This window comes from Salmo salar, chromosome 28, assembly GCF_965601325.2.
Source record: "Salmo salar chromosome 28, fSalSal1, whole genome shotgun sequence".
NCBI lineage: Eukaryota > Metazoa > Chordata > Actinopteri > Salmoniformes > Salmonidae > Salmo > Salmo salar.
The window spans coordinates 10,624,693-10,640,521 of record NC_138318.1 but is presented as its reverse complement, the minus strand read 5'-3'; the positions used below and the strand labels follow the sequence as shown (position 1 = coordinate 10,640,521).

Here is a 15,829-nt window from a genome sequence, read left to right as displayed (position 1 = left end):
TAAATAAATTCATTAGGCCCTAATCTGTGGATTTCACATGACTGGGAATACAGAATGCATTTTTTGGTCACAGATAGGCCTACCTTAAAAGAAAAGTAGGGGCATGGATCAGAAAACCAGTCAGTATCTGGTGTTACCACCATTTGCCTCATCCAGCGCGACACATCTCATTCGCATAGAGTTGATCAGGGTGATGATTGTGGCCTGTGGAATGTTGTCCCACTCCCCTTCAATGGCTGTGCAAAGTTGCTGGATATTGGCGGGAACTGGAACACGCTGTCGTACACGTCGATCCAGAGCATCCCAAACATGCTCAATGGGTGACATGTCTGGTGAGTATACAGGCCATGGAACAACAGGGACATTTTCAGCTTCCAGGAATTGTGTACAGATCATGCTGAAACATGAGGTGATGGCGGTGGATGAATTGCAGGACAACGGGCCTCAGGATCTGTAATTGTGTTCGTTGTCTGTACCTTATGCCTGCCCATACCATAACCCCACTGCCACTACATGGCACTCTGTTCACAACGTTGACATCAGCAAACCGCTCGCTGCTTTCCTTCCTCCATCAGGCTCATTCTTGATCTACACAAGCAATAAGAGCGCATGTTGGATTCTACAGTCAAAACCAGGTAAAATAAAAATCTACTTTAGCTGGGGAGCAGCAATTTTCTCTGTGGTCAAAGAAGGGCACTTATCATTACCGTCCTGTGCAGTTCCTCTAGTAATGTGACAGAGGGCAGTGCAGGTCAGATGAGGAGTGGATTGTCTAGCACTGCCACTCTCTCCGCCACACCTCCATTAGGAGAACTGGGCTAAGGTTAGGAAAAGGGTTAGGGCTAGCTAAAATGCAAAAAAAATTGTCCCTGAAGCAACTCGAACATTTCTAGCTACAACCAAGCCTGCCATGAGAACAGCAGCGGTAGAAAAAGTACCCAATTGTCATTTGAGTAAAAGTAAAGATACCTCAAAAGAAAATGACTCAAGTAAAAATGAAAGTCACCCAGTAAAATCTTACTTGAGTAAAATTTTTGAAGTATTTGGTTATAAATATACTTCAATATCAAAAGTAAATGTAATTGCTGAAATATACTTAAGTATATTAAGCAAACCAGGCGGCACCATTTTCTTGTTTTTTTTAATGTATTTACGGATAGCCAGGGGCACGCTCCAACACTCAGACATCATTTACAATCAAAGCACATGTTTAGTGAGTCTGCCAGATCAGAGGCAGTAGGGATGACCAGGGTTGTAGTACTTTAAAGTATTTTTTATTTAAGTACTTTACACCACTGGAGAACAGTCTTGCTTTCCACTAATGTGATTCTGAGCTCATCACTCTTGGTCCTCAGCAGATGTCTGTCCAGCATACTCATTTAGCACCATGTCCAGAATTTTTTTGTGTTATTACATACAGCCGAAATAACTTTGGGATATCAGAGCGGCGGTAACTCACCAGCACTACGACCAGGAATATGACTTTCCCGAATTGGATCCTTTGTTTGTACCCTCCAGGGCAATTGAACTTATTGCAGAGGCTGCTCCAAAACACTGGCGGCGGAGAAGAGGTATTCGGAGTGGACTTCTAGTCCAATTCAGGAGGTGTGAACACCATCCACCGCTTCCAAGCATATTACTTGCAAATGTTCAGTCTCTGAATAATAAAGTAGACGAGCTCAAGGCGAAGATCTCCTTCCAGAGAGACATCAGGGATTGTAACATACTCTGTTTCCCGGAAACATGGCTCTCTCGGGATATACTGTCCCCATCCATACAGCCATCTGAGCTCTCAGTACATCGCACAGACAGTAATAAAGAACTCTCTGGGAAGAGGAAAGCTGGGGGAGTATGTTTCATGATGAACTACTCATGGTGATTGTGATAACATACAGAAACTCAAGTCCTTTTGTTCACCCAACCTAGAATACCTCACAATCAAATGCCGACCGTATTACCTCCCAAGATAATTCACTTTGGTTATAGTCACAGCCGTGTATATTCCCCCTCAAGCCGATACCACGACGGCCCTCATAGAACCTCACTGGACTTTATGCAAACTGGAAACCACATATCCTGAGGCAGCATTTATTGTAGCTGGGGATTTTAACAAAATAAATGTGAGGAATAGCGCTACCGAAGTTCTACCAAAAACATTGACTGTAGTACTCGCTCTGGAACAACATTGGACCACTGCTACTCAACTTTTCGAAATGTCCTCCCTTCGGCAAATCTGATCACGACTCCATTTTGCTCCTCCCTTCCTATGGACAGAAACTCAAACAGGAAGTGCCCGTGCTATGGTCTATTCAACGCTGGTCTGACCAATCGGAATCCATGCTTCAAGGTTGTTTTGATCACGCGGACTGGGATATGTTCCAGGTAGCCTCTGAGAATAACATTGACGAATACACGTATACGGTGACTGAGTTCATCAGGAAGTGTATGCAGTGGTGGAAAAAGTACCCAATTTTCATACTTGAGTAAAAGTAAACATTCCTTAAAAGAAAATGACAAAAAAAAGTGAAAGTCACCCAGTAAATAGTACTTGAGTAAAAGTCTAGAAGTATTTGGTTTTAAATGTACTTAAGTATCAAAAGTAAAAGTATAAATCATTTAAAATTCCTTATATTAAGCAAACCAGAAGACACGATTTTCTTGTTTTTTAAATTTACGGATAGCTAGGGGCACAGTTCAACACTCAGACATAATTTACAAACTAAGCATTTGTGTTTAATGAGTCTGCCAGATCAGAAGCAGTAGGGATGACCAGGGATGTTCTCTTGATAAGTGCGTGAATTAGACAAATTTACTGTCCTGCTAAGCATTCAAAATGTAAAGAGTACTTTTGGGTGTCAGGGAAAATGTAAGGAGTAAAAAGTACATTATTTCTTTAGGAATGTAGTGGAGTTCAAGTAAAAGTAGTGAAAAATATTAATAGTAAAGTAAAGTACAGATACCCCCAAAAACTACATAAGTAAGTTAGTACTTTAAAGTATTTTTACTTAATTACTTTACACCACTGTGTATAAGACATATTGTACCCACTGTGACTATTAAAACCTACACAAACCAGAAACCGTGGATAGATGGCAGCATTCGCGCAAAACTGAAAGCGCGAACCACCGCATTAATATGGCCAAATACAAACTGTGTAGTTATTCCCTCCATAAGGCAACAGGCAAACTGTCAGTACGGAGACAAAGTGGAGTTGCAATTCAATGGCTTAGACACGAGACATATGTGGAAGGGTCTACAGTCAACCACGGACTACAAAGGGAAAACCAGCCATGTCACGGATACCGGCGTCTTGCTTCCAGACAAGCTAAACACCTTCTTTGCCTGCTTTGAGGATAACCTTGGTAGCCGACGCGGCCGGCTACCAAGGACTATGGGCTCTCCGTCTCTGTGGCCAACGTGAGTAAGACATTTAAGCGTGTTAACCCCTCCTCAGACGACATCCCTAACCGCGTCCTCAGAGCATACGCAGACCAGATGGCTGGAGTGTTTACTGACATATTCAATCTCTCTCTATCCCAGTCTGCTGTCCCCACTTGCTTCAAGATGTCCACCATTGTTCCTGTACCCAATAAAGCAAAGGTAACTGAACTAAATGAGTGCTACAAGCCCGTAGCACTCACTTCTGTCATTATGAAGTGCTTTGAGAGGCTAGTTAAGGATCATATCACTACCTTACCTGACACCCTAGACCCATTTCAATTTGCTTACCGCCCCAATAGATCCACAGATGATGCAATTGCCATCGCACTGCACACTGCCCTATCCCATTTGAACAAGAGGAATACATATCATCAACGACATAAACCACACAAGCCCCGGCCTGTTCACCCCACTATCATCCAGAAGGCGAGGTCAGTACAGGTGCATCAAAGCTGGGACCGAGAGACTGAAAAACAGCTTTTATCTCAAGCCATTAGACTGTTAAATAGCCATCACTAGCCAGCTTCCACCAAGTTACGCAACCCTGCACCTTAGAGGCTGCTGCCCTATATACATAGACTTGGAATCACTGGCCACTTTAATAATGGAACATTAGTTACTTTAATAACGTTTACATACTGCTTTACCCATCTCATATGTATATACTGTATTCTATTCTACTGTATTTTAGTCAATGCCATTCCGACATTGCTCGATCTAATATTTATATATTTCTTAATTCCATTATTTTACTTTTAGATTTGTGTGTATTGTTGGGAATTATTACATACTATTGCACAGGGGGTCCCTATTGTAAACTGGATCTCTTTCCTCCATTGAAAAAGCCTATAAGACTGTCCAACTTCAGCTACTCCAAGCTGTCCTACTTTAGCTACCTACAGTATGATTGGTAAAGTGGGACAACAACAACAATAAATGGACAACTTTATTATGTATTACATCACAATTTGGGACAGTGTATTATTTGACAGTTTTATAACCTTAACATCAAAAAAAGAAAAAAAGCTATGTCACTGATCTTGCCATGTGCTTTGCGGGGTGAGCTTCCTGTTTAAGGCTTGCTCTGCCCTCTCTATGATGTAACACCAGTTATGTGATTTTGGTCATGTGGTTTCTCTGCAAGGGCTTAATAACAATAGTTTAGATTTTCTCTTGTCAGACCAAGAAATAAACACCTCAGGATATATTTTTTTGAAGTTGTATAGCCATCTCTCTGTAAAGTTGTCAAGAAAGGAATATATACAGATGGGTCTATGAATGTACCTGAAGTAAGCCCCAAATACGCCAAGCTCGGTTAGACAGGGGCTGAGTTTGAGTGGCGTCCGCACTCTCAGGAGGAAGTTGTGAACAGGCCGGGCTGAACCTTGTCCATCAGAATATAAACCAGCCATACTCAACTGGCGGACTGCAGTCCGGATCTGCAACCAGAACAGGGTCAATACCAATTTATTTACAAATGTTTACTTTGTCAGGCTTTCAATATAATGCTGTTGAGACCTGCAATAATAGAATGCACAACGTGCAGTTTCGAAATTTGGTAGTGCATGGGCAGTTTGGTAGTGCATGGGCAGTGGTCGTTTACTGACAGATGTGAAGGTTGGTAAATTAGGCTAACTAGCTATCTAAATCTTATTATGGTCAGATTATGTGCCCGTGGGGGCCCCAATTGATTTTGTTGAGTCACTCAGGTATTATACACACATAAGACATGACAACATGTGGAGAATTTCAGGAGATTAGCTTTAAAATTGCAAAAAGTTATCTCCGCCTCATGGCAAAATGTGTAGAATTGCAAGAAATTATCTTAAAAACAGAAACATTTTCTTTCCACCAACAACAGGGGTGTGAACAGTTTGGGGTTGAGAGGTTGGGGTTTGTTACTATGACGATAAATTACAATATCCATCCGGACCTTTTCCACCTAGGACCTTCTCCGATAGTAATTGAGTAGGCTGCCCCTGATATAGGCCATCCTCTCAGTGCTCTAGTTCACACCCTTCACACCCTCCACTAGTAACTGACAGATCTCAGCTACAAAGGAGAGGAATTCATCAGCAGACAGGCCAGAGCTTGACTGAGGGCACATTCAAGCAGAACAATTTTGTCTAGACAGTGACCGTCATTGGTCACCGCCTTTTAAAGTGTGAACTTTACAAAAACCATGTGATGAAAGGTCATGCAGTTTTTTGATGAAGTTGCCTTCAAGTCACTGCAGATGCTGCTCACCTACTTCTTTGTGTGGTTTTCCGGCAGACAAGACACTTTGTTGTACAGTTGAAGTCGGAAGTCTACATACACCTCAGCCAAATACATTTAAAATCAGTTTTTCACAATTCCTGACATTTAATCCTAGTAAAGATTCCCTGTCTTAGGTCAGTTAGGATCACCACTTTATTGTAAGAATGTGAAATGTCTGAATAATTGTAGAAAGAATGATTTATTTCAGCTTTTATTTCTTTCATCACATTCCCAGTGGGTCAGAAGTTTACATACACTCAATTAGTATTTGGCAGCATTGCCTTTAAATTGTTTAAATTGTTCAAATGTTTCGGGTAGCCTTCCACAAGCTTCACACAATAAGTTGGGTGAATTTTGGCCCATTCCTCCTGACAGAGCTGGTGTAACTGAGTCAGGTTTGTAGGCCTCCTGGCTTGCACACACACCTTTTCAGGTCTGCCCACAAATCTTCTATAGGATTGAGGTCAGGGCTTTGTGATGGCCACTCCAATACCTTGACTTTGTTGTCCTTAAGCCATTTTGCCACAACTTTGGAAGTATGCTTGAGGTCATTGTCCATTTGGAAGACCCATTTGAGACCAAGCTTTAACTTCCTGACTGATGTCTTGAGATGTTGCTTCAATATATCCACATAATTTTCCTTGCCATCTATTTTGTGAAGTGCACCAGTCCCTCCTGCAGCAAAGCACCCCCACAACATGATGTTGCCACACCAATGCTTCACGGTTGGGATGGTGTTCTTCAGCTTGAAAGCTTCCCCCTTTTTCCTCCAAACATAACGATGGTCATTATGGCCAAACAGTTCTATTTTGGTTTCATCAGACCAGAGGACATTTCTCCAAAAAGTACGATCTTTGTCCTCATGTGCAGTTGCAAACCGTAGTCTGGCTTTTTTATGGAGGTTTTGGAGCATTGTCTTCTTCCTTGCTGAGCGGCCTTTCAGGTTATGTCGATATACGACTCGTTTTACTGTGGATATAGATACTTTTGTACCTGTTTCCTCCAGTATCTTCACAAGGTCCTTTGCTGTTGTTCTGGGACTGATTTGCACTTTTCGCACCAAAGTATGTTCATCTCTGGAGACAGAACGCGTCTCCTTCCTGAGCGGTATGACGGCTGCGTGGTCCCATGGTGTTTATACTTGCGTACTATTGTTTGTACAGATGAACGTTGTACCTTCAGGTGTTTGGAAATTACTCCCAAGGATGAACCAGACTTGTGGAGGTCTACAATTTTTGTTTCTGAGGTCTTGGCTGATTTCTTTTGATTTCCTCATGATGTCAAGCAAAGAGGCACTGAGTTTGAAGGTAGGCCTTGAAATACATCCACAGGTACACCTCCAATTGACTCAAATTATGTCAATTAGCCTGTCAGAAACTTCGAAAGCCATGACATAATTTTCTGGAATTTTCCAAGCTGTTTAAAGGTACAGTCAACTTATTGTATGTAAACTTCTGACCCACATGAATTGTGATACAGTGATTTTTAAGTGAAATAATCTGTCTGTAAACAATTGTTGGAAAAATTACTTGTATCATGCACAAAGTAGATGTCCTAACCGACTTGCCAAAACTATAGTATGTTAACAAGAAATTTGAGGAGTGGTTGAAAAACAAGTTTTAATGACTCCAACCTAAGTGTATGTAAACTTTCGATTTCAACTGTATATTTCTGCATATATACACCACTATCCCCAACACACCCCACCACCCCTTCCCACTACTTTGGCCCTAGCAGATCATACACCAAGCCGTCGACCTGGGAGGATGGAATCCCTTCTCTCAAACCCCTGTAGTTCTTCTGCACTCAAATCTCTGACACCCGAAAAGCTATCTGCTGCTACTAGCAATTCAATCTTCTGGGATTTCCTTTCCATCTCTGCAGTACAATTAATGACCATAGCAATAAATGCTAAAAACCCAACCTTACTAAAGCACAAACTGTTCAAGTCACTGTACTGCTCTACTACTCATAGGGATCCTCTCAGGCTCCCTCACCCTTTGCCCACCATCCTGTACTTTCCTCACTGACTCAGCATATGACACTTTCTGCACTGCTCTCACCCTTGAAACTTCAACCTGTCTCACTCGCACATTTCTGATCCCCAGCAACATGGCCACCCCGACAATTAAAACACTCCACGTTTTCCACCGAAACGACACATTCCTTTGTCCCATGCCATCCTGCACACTTCGTACACCTCGGAATCTCCCTCCTACATACTGATGCAAAATGACCATAAACTTGGAACCTGAAACACCGTAGTTGGTTCGGAACAAAAGCTCTTACGGGATAACTGACATTATCCAGCAAACACTCTGCATCAAAACACTGAGGATCCTCAACTTCAGTCGATCCACCTCTCAGGGATTATCGCCATGGCTGTGTACATTCCGCTCCAAGCCGACACCAAAAAGGCTCTCAAAGATCTTCATTGGACTCTTACCAAACTGGAGACTGCATTCCTGGAGGCAGTGATCATTGTTGCAGGGGACTTTAACAAAAGTAATTTGAGAACCGTGCTCCCAAATGATTGCCAACACATCAACTGTCTAACTCATGGACATTCTACTCTTGACCACTGCTAGACGCCTTTTCGTCACGGGTATAAGGCCCCCTTCTGTCCATGACTCTATCTTGCTTCTCCCGCCTACAAACAAAAACTCAAGATGGATGTTCCGGTGGTCAGGTCTGTACAGCGTTGGTCCGACCAATCAGAATTCACGCTCCAAGACTGTTGATCACATGGACTGGAATGTTCCATGTCGCCTCTGGAGATAATATCAATGAATACGTTGACTCAGTCACCTGATTCATAAAAAAAATGCATAGATGACGTGATACTGATAATGTCTTTAAAAAATGTTCCCGAATCAAAAACCATGGATTGATAGCAGCCTTGTAGGAAAACTGAAAGAGCGAGATGCTGATTATAAACAGGGCAAGGCGACCCGGGAACAATAGTTTGGTTAAACAGTATAAATACAACCTACGCAGATCGATCAAGATGGCGAAACACGTATAGGGACAAAGTGGAGGAGCAATTTAGCGGGTTGGACACAAGGCGTATGTGGCTCCTAACGATCACGGATTACAAAAAGAAAGCCAGCCACATCGCTGTCACCAACGCCACCCTACTGGAGGAGATACACGTTTTTCTCACGATTCGAGCACAATGACCCTGAGCTGGCGAGGAGAGCCCCCAATGACAACGCGGGTTGCACACTCACAGTCTCCACAGTGGACGTATGTAAGTCATTCAAACGTGTTAACCCTCGTAAGGCTGCCGGCCAAGACGGCATCCTTGGCCGTGCCCTCAGAGCATGTGCAGACCAGCTGGCTATTGTGTTCTTGGACATTTTCAATCTCTCCCTAGCTCAGGCCACTATACACACCTGCTTCAAGATGTCCATTATCATACCTGTGCCAAAGAAAGGGAAAGTAACTGAACTGAATGACTACCGACCAGTAGCACTCACTTCCGTCATCATGAAGTGCTTCGAGAGGCTAGTCAAAGACCATACAGTGAGGGAAAAAAGTATTTGATCCTCTGCTGATTTTGTACGAAATGATCATTCTATAAATTTAATGGTAGGTTTATTTGAACAGTGAGAGACAGAATAACAACAAAAAAATCCAGAAAAACGCATGTCAAAAATGTTATAAATTGATTTGCATTTTAATGAGGGAAATAAGTATTTGACCCCCTCTCAATCAGAAAGATTTCTGGCTCCCAGGTGTCTTTTATACAGGTAACGAGCTGAGATTAGGAGCACACTCTTAAAGGGAGTGCTCCTAATCTCAGCCTGTTACCTGTATAAAAGACACCTGTCCACAGAAGCAATCAATCAATCAGGTTCCAAACTCTCCACCATGGCCAAGACCAAAGAGCTCTCCAAGGATGTCAGGGACAAGATTGTAGACCTACACAAGGCTGGAATGGGCTACAAGACCATCACCAAGCAGCTTGGTGAGAAGGTGACAACAGTTGGTGCGATTATTCGCAAATGGAAGAAACATAAAAGAACTGTCAATCTCCCTCGGCCTGGGGCTCCATGCAAGATCTCACCTCGTGGAGTTGCAATGATCATGAGAACGGTGAGGAATCAGCCCAGAACTACATGGGAGGATCTTGTCAATGATCTCAAGGCAGCTGGGAACATAGTCACCAAGAAAACAATTGGTAACACACTACGCCGTGAAGGACTGAAATCCTGCAGCGTCCGCAAGGGCCCCCTGCTCAAGAAAGCACATATACATGCCCGTCTGAAGTTTGCCAATGAACATCTGAATGATTCAGAGGACAACTGGGTGAAAGTGTTGTGGTCAGATGAGACCAAAATGGAGCTCTTTGGCATCAACTCAACTCGCCGTGTTTGGAGGAGGAGGAATGCTGCCTATGACCCCAAGAACACCATCCCCACTGTCAAACATGGAGGTGGAAACATTATGCTTTGGACATGTTTTTCTGCTAAGGGGACAGGATAACTTCACCGCATCAAAGGGACGATGGACGGGGCCGTGTACCGTCAAATCTTGGGTGAGAACCTCCTTCCCTCAGCCAGGGCATTGAAAATGGGTCGTGGATGGGTATTCCAGCATGACAATGACCCAAAACACACGGCCAAGGCAACAAAGGAGTGGCTCAAGAAGAAGCACATTAAGGTCCTGGAGTGGCCTAGCCAGTCTCCAGACCTTAATCCCATAGAAAATCTGTGGAGGGAGCTGAAGGTTCGAGTTGCCAAACGTCAGCCTCGAAACCTTAATGACTTGGAGAAGATCTGCAAAGAGGAGTGAGACAAAATCCCTCCTGAGATGTGTACAAACCTGGTGGCCAACTACAAGAAACGTCTGACCTCTGTGATTGCCAACAAGGGTTTTGCCACCAAGTACTAAGTCATGTTTTGCAGAGGGGTCAAATACTTATTTCCCTCATTAAAATGCAAATCAATTTATAACATTTCTGACGTGTTTTTCAGGATTTTTTTGTTGTTATTCTCTCTCTCACTGTTCAAATAAACCTACCATTAAAATTATAGACTGATCATTTCTTTGTCAGTGGGCAAACATTCAAAATCAGCAGGGGATCAAATACTTTTTTCCCTCACTGTATGACCTCCTCTCTCCCCGACACACTCGATCCTCTCCAATTCGCCTACCGCCCTGGCAGATCCACAGACAACGCAGTTGCTATTGCACTGCACACTTCCCTTACCTACCTGGACAAAAGGAATGCATATATGTGGATGCTGTTTATCGACTACAGTTCAGCCTTCAATACCATAGTTCCCTATAAGCTCATTACAAAGCTCACAGCCCTGGGTCTGAACTCCTCCCTTATGCAACTGGGTCCTGGACTTCCTGATGGGCGTCCCCCAGGTGGTGAAGATAGGCAACATTAACTCCTTGACACTGATTCTCAACACGGGTGCCCCACAATGGTGCCTCCTCAGTCACCCCCTGTATTCCCTGTATACACACGACTGCATGGCCTCACACAGTTCCAACTCCATCAGAGAAGCTGAAATGGTTTAAACACACGGACACCGTGGTGAAGAAGGCACGACAGCGACCCTTCAACTTCAGGAGGCTGAAGAAATTTGGCCTGTCCCCGAGGGCCCTCAGTGTCTACAGGAACACCATTGAGAACATACTGTCAGGCTGCATCACAGCCTGGTACGGCAACTCCATTGCCGTGAACTGCAAGCGCTTCAGAGGGTGATACGTGCAGCCGAACACACCACTGGGTGCACACTGCCTGCCCTACAGGACACCAGGTGCTCTGCCTCTACCCCAATGGACATGTATATATTCATCACTGCTAGTTATGATGTATACTGAACAAAAATATAAACGCAATATGCAATAATTTCAAAGATTTTATTGAGTTACAGTTTATATAAGGAAATCAGTCGATTGAAATAAATTAGGCCATAATCTATGGATTTCGCATGACTGGGCAGGGGCGCAGCCATTGGTGGGCCAGGCTGAGCCAATCAGAATGAGTTTTTCCCCACAAAATGGCTTTATTACAGACAGAAATACTCCTCACTTTCATCAGTTTTCCATGTGGCTGGTCTCAGACGATCCCGCAGGTGAAGAAGCCAGAAGTGGAGGTCCTGGGATGGCGTGGTTACATGTGGTCTGCGGTTGTGAGGCCGGTTGGTCATACTGCCAGATTCTCTAAAATGAAGTTGGAGGAGCTTATGGTAGAGAAATGAACATTAAATTATCTGGCAACAGCTCTGGTGGACATTCCTGCAGTCAGCATGCCAATTGCACGCTCCCTCAAAACTTGAGACATCTGTAGCATTGTGTTGTGTGATAACTGCACATTTTAGAGTGGCCTTTTATTGTACCCAGCACAAGGTGCACTTGTGTAATGATCATGCTGTTTAATCAGCTTCTTGATATGCCACACCTGTCAGGTGGATGGGTTATCGTGTCAAAGGAGAAATACTCACTAACAGGGATGTAAACAAATTTGTGCACAACATTTTAGGTTGGATTGGCCAAAAGAGAAATAAGATTTTTTGCATCTTTTATTTCAGCTCATATATTTTTGTTCAGTATATGTAGTGCTATTTCTATTGTTGTTGTTTTTTACCATCCTGAGCCTAAGATTTTCACACCTGCAACCCTGTATGTGACTACTAAACACCCTGAATCTAAATCTCTGAACACTCAATGCCACCCCAGTTATCACTATTTTCAGCGGCTCTGTTTTGGAGATCAAAGCAGAAAACAGCTCTCATCACAAAACGTAGTACCATCTCCATCTGTGCAGCAGACACACAAATCACCTTCTAGATATTTTGACAAAACTCCACTTTATCCATGAATCGTACTCCCACTGGGCCAGAGTAATCTCAGGTATTTTCCTGATCATTGGGGTGAGGCTCAGAAGTCTTCACCTCACCTGTTGCACAGTTCAATTTCCGAGAGTTCACTATCCTTCGACTGCTCAGGGTTTTTAGGACCTTAACATGTAATTATCGCTCCTGTATTTGACTAAAAGGAGAAAGTATTTGGCTTGTATTTCGCAGATGTCAGTTTGGGTTTGAACCTCGCGCCCTTCTTCCTGCCTCGCGTCATCTCACCCAATACTGCAAGTCACACTCCACCTGCTCATCTGTGCTAACACTTCCTTGTCACCTGAGTAGGCCTACCAAACATGTGACCAGTGACGTTCAACTCCACATGAGTGTCCCTACTGTACAAAACAAGTTACAACTTCCCTAGACAGACAACAGATACATATTCAATTCGGAAATAAGCAGGCCTAAAAATATTTTACACTTTTTGTTAAGTAGATAATAGGGACAGTACAATCAACCTCTGAGACCGAAACAATAAAACGTTAGATACGATTTTTAGGGAGATTGATAACTGCAATACTAAACTTTACGTTCCATACACTGTTAAAGGTGTAATAAACCACTGATTTACATAATTCCCAACCTTAACCTCCCTGTTGTTATTGAGCGCTCAGCTGACGCAGTGTCCGGATGTGGACGTGGCAGACAGCTATCTACGACAGTTCCGGTGCGAATGTCCGCTTGGAGAGAAACCAGAGAGGAAAGGATTAGCGAAACACCCCAGGACGGACATCGGCAATAGTTTGACGGCTACTGGCCTTAGGAACCGGTTGTGAACAGGGACAACCGATCTCTTGGTTAACTCGTTATTTTATCCAGTTTTGAGGTGAGTGTCGAGTTGTACCTTGAAGTATTTCAATTCCTTTAAAGTAAACATATATTAGAAATCGGTGGTAGAATAGCTAGCAAACTTGGTAGCTAGCTACATGCTAACTTAGCTAGCTACCTAACGTCAGCAGGATACTAGCTATACGCTCCATTATTTAGCTGATTTAGTTGCTGTGAGTGCTGATTCTTGTCATGAATCAACTCCGTGTATGTAGGCCCAAAGTCGTCAACTGACATGAAGGTTAGCTAGCTAGCTAGCTAGCTAGCTAGTGGTGTTTTACTCAAGACCGTGTATAGAAGCTGATTGTTTCTCTGATCACAATAATGAATATTGATTTAGCTACCGTAGCCCGGTGAAATGCGACATTGGTTGGCTAGCTAACTAGAACTAGCCTTAGTTACCCGCGCTAGTTAACGTAATGAGACTGCTTGTCTCTAACTGGTAGTTAACGTTAGTTCACGGGATAACAACCTAAAATACCTCTCCTCTCTTGTCCATTGAAGTTGGACACACTTTAATGGGCTGTATCGATCAAGCAAATTAGCATTTTGAACGATAACTAGTTGCTAAACAGACGTAAGCTATCCAATGAACTTTAGCTAGTCAGCCAGCGGTAGCTCAGCACGTTTGACAGTTTCTTGCTAACGCCGATAAGTCGAAGTCATTCAACAGGCCCGTTACGCTAGCTCGCTAACGTTAACTGTTAGTAGCTACAGTACACAGATCCAACGGTATTGTATTTCTAGCCGTAGCACCTGTTACCTTGAATTATTTAAAGAGCTGTGTTGAATGAACCCGTGTTTGTCATCATATAATATTGCTACACCAGAGGTGGCTAGTTAGCTAAGGTAACCAGTGCAGTGGCTAGTCCTTAATCATGACTCTCAGTGCCATTACATTACACTACACACAAGTCATTGGATGAAGGCTTCTTAGAGCCACGACGCTCGGGTTGAACATGAACACTCATCGCTTGCGTGTAGTGTAATGGTTAAATTGATACACACCTTTTTTTTTATATGGTTATGGTTCCCACACAGACATATATTTCCATGTTACAGGATTGTTTAGGAAAAACAGATACAAGACGGAGTGGACTGCATGTGCTAGTTAATAACGTTGGTTATCTGCTTCATCCGAACACCTGTGTGTAAATGGGAGACTGTTGTCACCGAAAAATACTGTCGGCTTAAACTGTTAAAACGGTGTACACTAGGTGTGTATTTTGCATTTGTGAAATTATTTTGATATGAAAGGATAGGGATTTATGTTTCTGGAACCATATCGCAATTGAGAATCGAACATGTAAGGTCCTTGGACTAAGGAGTGACTTTAAGGCACCTTTTAGACCAATATTGGGCTAACCAGTGGCTAGCTAGCTAATAGATGCAAATTCCATTGGATGAGGCCAGCAAGTCAATGAGTTAATATCCAGGTCAGGTCTTGGCAGACTAGGTTAATGCCTTTAACCAGATTTTAACCTCCTAGATGTAAAGTTCCCTGTTTAGGGGACCTGTGTGGTTCTGGTACTGGTTCCGACTGTCATTTTTGCTTATAAATCGATCTGTGGACACCACAGCTTGCATTGAGCGACAGCCCTGGTTCCCACAGACACAGTAGTATATTTTTTTGTGCCTGTGTGACGTAGGATGTGAAATCAAAAACACTGGGATGTCCCTCCTACCATTTCATTTGCTCTTCCGACTGTCCAACTCCTGGCTGAACCTTACATCACAACCACTGACAAAGCACATGCCTGCAATCCATACACCATAGTGCAGCAGGAGAGTGGTTTCATCACTATAGCACATTCAGAGATCGATTTGTAGCCAAGTTGAGGTCCAAAAGGCTCCTTAACAGCTTCTACCCCCAAGCCATAAGACTGCTGAACAATTAATCAAATGGCCACCCGGACTATTTACATTGACCCCCCCCCCCCCCGTTTATAAACTGCTGCTGCTCACCGTTTATTATCTATGCATAGTCACTTTACTTAGTACTTAGATTATTTAGTACATATATTGTTGACTCTGTTTTCTTAACTGCATTGTTGGTTTAAGGGCTTGTAAGTAAGCATTTCATGTATTTGGCACATGTGACAAATAATTTTATTTGATAAAAAAATAAGTCATAGATTTTAAACAAACACTTTCTGTTTGTCAGAGATGGATGAGATTAATATTAGGTGAAAGGCGAGTTCCTGGACGAGTTCAGGAAGCCAAGCAAGAGCTAGCTCTGTGTGACGTTCAGAGATCAGGGCAGATGTTTTGATCAAGAGAGACATTTAGAGAATATGCACATTTTCTCTAACACTGAACATGCAAATATGTATTTTACAGTTATAAGGAAGGGGAAAGCTTATAGTTGGTTTTATTTGCTTATGCTATATTTAGAAGGAATATGTCATTTCAAGCCTTATTCA

The 15,829-nt window shown here is 43.0% G+C and overlaps 1 protein-coding gene across 4 annotated transcripts in view; it reads left to right on the top strand.

The window, feature by feature from the left end:
* The first annotated feature begins 13,154 nt into the window (after nt 1-13,154).
* Nucleotides 13,155-15,829, top strand: part of LOC106589412 (protein transport protein Sec24C) — a 36,890-nt gene continuing 34,215 nt past the window's right edge. For all 4 annotated transcript variants that reach the window (XM_014179377.3, XM_014179376.3, XM_014179375.3 and 1 more), the window contains exon 1: nt 13,155-13,404. The gene's annotated coding sequence lies outside the window, so the exon portion shown is untranslated. The remainder of the gene's footprint in view (nt 13,405-15,829) is intronic.